Source organism: Heterocephalus glaber, unplaced genomic scaffold, assembly GCF_053883595.1.
Source record: "Heterocephalus glaber isolate CG9 unplaced genomic scaffold, H.glaber_assembly_v1.0 deba00000621, whole genome shotgun sequence".
Classification (NCBI taxonomy): Eukaryota; Metazoa; Chordata; class Mammalia; order Rodentia; family Bathyergidae; genus Heterocephalus; species Heterocephalus glaber.
Genome location: NW_028258153.1, coordinates 24,921,176 through 24,929,348, shown reverse-complemented (window position 1 = coordinate 24,929,348; position 8,173 = coordinate 24,921,176).

Genomic DNA, 8,173 nt, shown 5'->3' with positions numbered 1-8,173 from the left:
GATAGAAAGGCTTCCATAGCAATTACTTTTTTCTTAAGGATTCTACTTTTTCTGGATAAAATGATTTATTTTAATACTAAAACAAAGTCATTTACAGATTAGCACTTGATTTTATCATAATAACATGAACCACTCAGCCTTTCCTAAGGACTTTCCTAATGCATAGAGAATGCCTGGGTCTGTCACTAATTATACCTAAATCTCTCCATACAGTTTTCAGGTAATCTTTGTATAGGAAATAGGATGGTATCACCTTATAGGTCCTTCAAATGCTACAGAAACATGGAAATTAACTTTTTGACCTAAGGCCCTCTTTGAAAACCAAATGAATGGTGTGTGTCCACAAAACAGCACATAATGCACATACACAGACTCTTGCAAACATTTCCTGATACAGTATTATTATAGACAGCTAAGTTAGATGGAAATCAATATACAGTCATAGAGGGACTAGGCTTACATACTCCCTGAGGGCTTATAAGCAATAACTTGAGATTATACCATCATTGATATCACCTGGTCCAGTACATCATAGAACCTCTGGACCCCTCCCTTCCCCAAAATGCCTTTGTTCTTACCACGTACCCTTGCTACGTGACTCACTTCCCTATTGGACCAATATTACCTAAGTGGCTATATTTGTAATCCTATAGATTGATTACAGTTTTTGACCCATATTGTAGCCACATTGTGACTTTGCTCCATAAACTTCCCCTGACAAAGGGCCTGGGTGGCAACCCACTTCCAGGATCCCTCCTGTCTCTCAGGATCTATTCCTGTTCCCCAATAAACCTTTCCTATTCTTAACCTCGTTTGTCCTTTGGAATTCATTCCTTGACTTCAGGGGACCCAAACTCATCATATCTGACATGTAGCAGGTTGGGAGTTATATATTCCCCAATAGCAGTGTCAGAAATATTTCTTTACACATATAAAGAAAAAAAATCTTAAGCCGAGTTTCCATTTTCTGACACTAAGCATGAGCTGCTATCTCTACCTTTTCCCCAAAAAGAAAATTTAACATGAAGAAAGGATAGAGATAGAATATGTATAGTAATAGAGCCATGTAAGTCATAAAAGTGTGGAATTTTTTCTAAGTGCAATAGTTAATAAATGGTTTAAATAAAGGACAGATGCCCATCCACTGGAAGTCAAGATTTAACAAAAGTCTATCTTTCAGTGTCCTTCTCTACTCCAAGCAAAAACATGAAATAATTTTTTCTTAGGACACATGATATCAGCAAGAAAACTATGTGTGCATGACTCTCTTGCTTGATAATATAAAAATTCCAGATGAGACAAATTTGTTATTCCTTATTCTAGACTTGATGTGAAAAATAATAATCAGAATCCAAATGGAAGGACCCATTTTCTTTGATTCTTAATATAGATCAAGTCCTTTATACAACACCATATGACAGAAATACCAGTCAAGTACTAGTAATACCCTAGAGTACCATAGGGTTAATTGCACTGTTTTTAATTATACATAAAATAATGTTTTCACAAAGCTCAGCTTGTGGAAGAAAGTCAAAAATTTTTTCATTAACCCCAGGAAAAGAGCTCTTATCCTAACAAGTTTTATCTTAATATAATTTCTAAATACCATGTCATACTTTCTCACAAAAATAAGGATAAAACTTTCAGAAATATATAATTTACTCATTTCCAACTTTTTTTAAAAGAAACTTACATGTATATTGTGAAATTAATTTTCCATGTCATCTTTTCTTTAAATTTGTGGAATACATCTTCTTCCCATGCATAATTCCAAATGATATGGACCACATATAGCCTGTAACATCTTTATATGATGACAATAAATAGCATGATTTCCTCTCTATTGTTAGGATGATCAATTGTGTGTGTTAAATTGCTCATTTCAATGACAAATCTTTCTACTAGTCAACTGCATTATCAGTGATGAGCAATGGCAATAGGTTTCAAATATAAAAATATGTATTTATATACTCACATATAGAGTCTGCCAAAAAATGTATACACACTTCAGCAGTCTGCCATACTAATAAATGTCTGGAAGCTAAAGGCCACCCCTTTAAGCACCTCTTGCAGCTGTAGGGGGCAAAGGTAACTTGTATTAATCTCATGATGCCTCAGTAAATTTAACATGAAAATTTTATACAAGTTTACTTTTTCCTGATGTATACATTTTTTTTTGATGGACTCTATATACATGTACTGAATTTTCATGGACTTAACTATCACAAAAAGAAAATTCTTACCCCTCTTTTGATTTGCTAAGAAATACTCTCTTAAAAAAGCAATGATAATCATAGCCACCTTTAAATTAATTCTATTATGATTCTAAATAGGGCAACATATCTCCTTTGTGGGTTCCTGGGTGTCACTCTGAGACCACTTCCTATTTTTGTTCAAGTAGCTGGAAAGAAGAAACACAAAATTTTTATGTCCCAGTGTTGCTGTTAAAATGTCATGAGGTTTTCTACTAGTTTCTGTTCTCTCTGATCCTCTGATTTGTCCCATGGGACTTAGAACTGTTTAGGATCTGCCAAATCCAGTATATCTAAAGAACCTTGAAAAGGTCTGCAAGATCATTAGCACTGTGACAGAGGAATGGAAATGATAAATCATCAAATACCGCTTTAATCCACAGTACCACAAGTTTGACCATTCTGTTGCAAAAGATAACAAAGTGCACATAAGTTACAACAGGGGAAGGGAATGACAACATAAAAGTTATATAATATTCTTAAATATTACTCTTGTCTTAATTTTTTTCAGTACTGAAAATTGAACCCAGGGTCACTTTACCACTGAGCTACATCCCTTTTTATTTTATATTTTGAAATAAGGTCTCACTATGTTTCTCAGACTGGCCTTGAACTTGTGAACCTTCTGCCTCAGGCTCCCAAGTAGCTGGTATTACAGGCATATACCACCATGTCTAGCTCTCATCAGATATTCATAGTCATAGTCACTACTTCACTGTTTCTATTAGAAGATAAGCCTTGCCTATCAGTGCATTAATTGAGAAAGAAAAATCATAACTAAACAATATAGTAGACAAATACCTCTATTTTTAAAAAGACCAAAGGGGGACCCCACCATAGGAACGCAGACATCAAGACAAAAAGGTCTGAACTGTAGGAAACCTGTTTGACCTATTTCAGCAAAGACAAGAGAATCTGTCACTGCTCAAATTTTGAAAGACAAGAAAGAAATCTTAGCAGCAGAGGTTGAGAAAGAAGTGGGGAAACAAAACCTGGCTAGTTCTTAATATAATTTTCAGTTAAAAAAATAAGTAACTGGACTTAATTGGAAAACACTTTTTGCCTGGAACTGAATATCTTACAAGGCTCATTGCTTTATTAAAAAGTAATTAACTATGTCCTTGCAAAGAGGACACAGAAGTCGGTTCAACTTCTGACCTAAATACACTAAAATTTTACCACTAGACCAGTAGAAATTAACCCATAAACCAAAATATCTAATCTTAACATAAAAGGCATAATTCAATCATCAAGGAAAGGTATGTGGTTTGCAATATCCCTGAAGATTGCAATTTAAATATGAATTTTCAAAATAGAAAAATGTTTAAAGCAACTTTATCAAGTAAAAATTTTCCTATCAAAAACTAATAATAGAATAAAAGAACTATTGAATAAGAAAAACACAGGACCCTTCATTCTGAAAAACTTAAGTTCAAAAAGGTTTTAAAGTATTTATTTTATTATGATGGTAACTCAGTCCTAACATGAATAAATCACATATGCACATTTTCCCAGAAATTAGAAAAGTTTGTTTCATAGGCTGTCTTAAGAAAAATGGAAAATAAACAGATTTTTGAAATATTTTGAGAGAAACCCTAAATCAATTAACTTTTTTTTTTGTACTGGGGATCAAGCCCAAGGTCAATCCCAGCTGAGCAGGCATCTTACCATTGAGCTACAGCCTTAGCCCTTAGCATATTCTACTACTGGTACTTAAAAGGTGCTTAACCTGACATTCAAAATAATAATTAAGAGACAAAACAGCTGAAAATAGAAAAGCAAGAGACATCTCAAGGAGAAAAACTAAAAGTAAATATTCTGGAAACATTGTAAAGATTGTGTTGTGTTTTCAAGAGTGCTGTAGAGTGGGGCTCAAATTCATTACATTTTCTTAGCAATTTTGACAAAAACGCAGATAACCTGTCTCCAAGAGGATAGTAATGTCTCCAAGAGAGCATCACTCTCCAAATACTGGACTTCCTACCACCCCAGCTGCTGGGCATTGATCTGCTTCTCCATACACTGTCTCCTTATAAATACACACATCACTGTGCTTTAAAATGAGCCCATCTAAAAATAAGACACACTATTCATTACCATTTATCCCCATCATTTATACAAAGATGTACACCTAGAATGATTTTTAAAGAATTTCACATTTTTAAAGATAATCTCTTTCCCCAATTTTTGAGTGACTGGAAGAGTTGGATTTTGCCTCTGTGCATACAAAAAATAAAGTGAATCATGTGTTTTTAATAATGAACTAGACACAAAGAAAATTACTTACAAGCTGTGAAATCAGGGTCCCAGCCAGGTCTCTCAGGAGGTGAGGAAGGAACAGTCACAGAGGAGGGAGATGGAGATGCTAAGGACATAGGGCTTCCCTATTGCTTCATTTCATTCCACAATTATCTGCTTTCCACATTGGGATTTCATGTCACATTTTCTACTTTAGAAAAAAAACAGTTTTTAAGAAAGTAGCACTAGTTTTGTATGTGGCTGAGTGAGTCTTCTAGGATAAAGAGAATTAAATAAAGTGATAATAAAAGAGAAATAAACACAAATAGAAAAGATTACCTCATCCATGTGAACCTTAAAAAAAAGGCCAGAGGGAACCAGAGTAGGTGTGCAATTAGCAATCTCTCTCAGACTTTCATTAGAGTAAGTCTTTTAAAAAGTTACAACTTGATTTATGCAACCCTTTGTTTCATTATTCTCAATCTGGAGTATATACAACCAGGATACAGCTGTGATGATTCATTTTATGTGTGAACATGACTGGGATGAGTGAGGCCCAGTGTTATGGTTTACATCTAGATGTCCTCAAGAACTTCATGCACTCATAGGTGAGGCTTCTGGAAGATCAAATTCTAGGGACTCTGTGGCTGACTTGTTATTAGGAGTCAGAGTCTTGTCTGAAGAGGTGGGTGAAGGGGTATGACCTAGGTGTAAATCCCTTCCTCACCCCTCCCTTCACTCTCTACTTCTCTGACACCAGGAAGTGAGCACCTTTCCTTCCACCATGCCCCTCTGCCATGCCATCCTTTGAGCCAGTCAACCATGGATTGAAATGTGAGCCAAAATAAACCTTTCCTTTACATTGCAAGTCTTAGGTATTTCATCCCAGCCTCAACAAAGAAAGTGAAGAAGACACTCAGATGGCTGGGAAGAGGTTATCTCTGGGTGTGTCCATGAGAGTGTTTGCAGAAGAGATTCACATTTGAATCAAAAGAATGAATAAAGTGGCTCCACACTCACCAATATAGGAAGGTATCATTCAATCCAGGAGAGACAAGTCAAAACAAAGACATAGAAGGACAGAGGCTTCTCTAGATGGGACACCCATCTTCTCCTGGCCTCAGACATCAGAGCTCTTGTTTCTGGGATCTTCAAGCTTCAGGAATTTATAGCAGTAGCCCTCTCATTCTTAGTGTTTCTGATGCAAATGAGTTACATCATCAGTTCCACTGGTCCTTAGACTTTCAGATTTGGAATGAACCATCCCACTGGCTCTCCCAGTTCTCCAGCCTGGAGACCACCAAAGGGGGATCTCTTGAGATAGGATAGAAGAAATAAAAACTGGGTAGAAAGGAGACAAGGAAATTCAGATTTTAAAAATTGTACTTTTAAGAAAAACTACCCCACGAGCACAGAGGAGGTGAGCCTCTCAGCACACAAGAGGAGGCTTTGTGGCCACCGTACCACCCTACAAACACAGAGGAGGTAAACCACTCCCAGTGCACAAGAGGAAGCTTCTGGGCCACTATACCACCCCTGTGAGCACAGAGGAGGTGAGCCACGTGGGCACCAGCAGCACCCCCATACACCCCCTTTGAAATGAGAAGACATGTAAACAAGTTTCAAAACCAGACTTCAAGATCACCTAAAACAACTCCAAAGGGAAACAAGATGGAACATTGTGATACTCAACCACCTGGACTCCCTGAACTGGCAACAAAAGAGGATCTGGAAAAAATGAAGTCAGAAATAATTTCTCAGATAGCAGCAGAGATTGTGCTCATAGTGCAAGGCATGATTAATAAATTTAGAGTGGTCACAGATTGAAAAATAGAGGAGCTGAGGAACATGATGGAATCCCAACATAGGAAACAAATGGAATCCATAAAACAGATGCAAACAGATTTCCAGAAGATTAAAAACTCCATTGAAAGTCTAAGCAGCAGAATGAGCCAATGTGAGGACAGAATTTCAGATATAGAAGATAAGATTGCAATTAGTGACCAGGAAAAGAAAAATTTCTTTAAAATTGTAAGGGACCATGAGAAATCAATCCAGCAGCTGTGAGATGATGCAAAGAAGAATAATATAAGATTGATTGAAGTCAATGAAGAAACAGGAGAGAGTGCAGATGACATAAAAAAAACTCTTCACAGAAGTGATGGCAGAAAACTTCTCAAGCAGGGGGAACGAACTTGACATACAGATAAGTGAGGCATATAGGATGCCAAGTAGCTGCAATCAAAAAAAAAATCTACACATGGGCATATAAAGGTTAAGATTCCAGAAACTCAACAGAAGAACAAAATTCTACAAGCAGTGAGAGAAAAGAAACAAATCACATACAAAGGAAAACCCATCAGAATCATAGCAGACTTCTCAATGCAAACCCTCAAGGCAAGAAGAGCTTGGAGTAATGTATTTAAAAGCAAAGGGTGAGAATCCAAGAAACAGAAAAAGTCATGACAATGATAAATCAATATATATGAGTTATAACCATCAATGTTAATGGTCTCAACTCACCAATAAAAAGAAATAGACTGGCAGAATGGGTCAAAAAGCAAGATCCAACAATATGCTGCATACAAGAAACACATTTAGTTCAAAAAGAAACTCATAGTCTGAAAGTTAAAGGATGGAAAACAATACTCCATGTGACAGGAACCCCCTCTCCCAAAAAAAAAAAAAAAAAAAAAAACCAGGAGTAGCTATCCTTTTTGCAGATCAAGTGGATTTCAAAGGAAAATCTGAAACACTCTGGTCCCAAGAATTTCAGATGAGGAATAGTCAATTTGTATGTACAAATCAATTGTGAACATGTGCTTTCATTCCTCTCAAGTAAAAACTTAAGAACAGGACTGTTGGTTCTTAACAGTAATACAAGAAATTTCTATATTATTTTCCAAAATGGTTTTGTCATTTTACATTCACATTAGTAGTATTAGAAAGTTCTAACTGGTTCACACCTAAGCTGACATTTGTTCTTTTAAAACTTTTAACTTCATCTCCCTATTGAGTGTATAATTCAATCTTGTTATTGTATTGATTAGTATTTTTCTGATTCTAGAGTTGCACACCTTTCCTTGTGCTGTACTGCCTATTTATCATCTTCTTGTGTCTACTTTTTAATTGGGTTGTCTATTAATGAGCTGTAAGAGTTTTTTATATATTCTGGTCATAGGTTATATCCATTATAAATATGGTCTGATTAAGGACCACTTTTCATTTTCTTCACGATATTATTTAAAGTTCTAAATTTTAATGGAATCTTATTTATCAATTTTTTTCTTTTATACATCATGCTTTTTATATCCTAGGAAATTCTTGCCTCACCTAAATTCATGAAAATTTTCCCTTATAATTCCACCTTAAAGTTTTACACTTTTAGTCTTTCATATTTAGGTTCATAGATCCTTTCAAATTATTTTTATATATGGAAATAAAGGGTTGAGGTTATTTTTTATATACAGATACCAGGTGTTCTAATGCCATCTGCTGCAAACACTATCTTTTCCTCTGCTCTTGAATTCAGTTTCTGTTCTATGAAATGTTAATGTTAAATAATCTTTCAAAACTCAGTGGACCATATATGTGTGGTTCTATTTCTAGATTCTCTGTTTTATTCCAACGATCTATATGTCTTTCCTTATGCCAACATTGCCTTGATTACTGTAGCTTTAGAG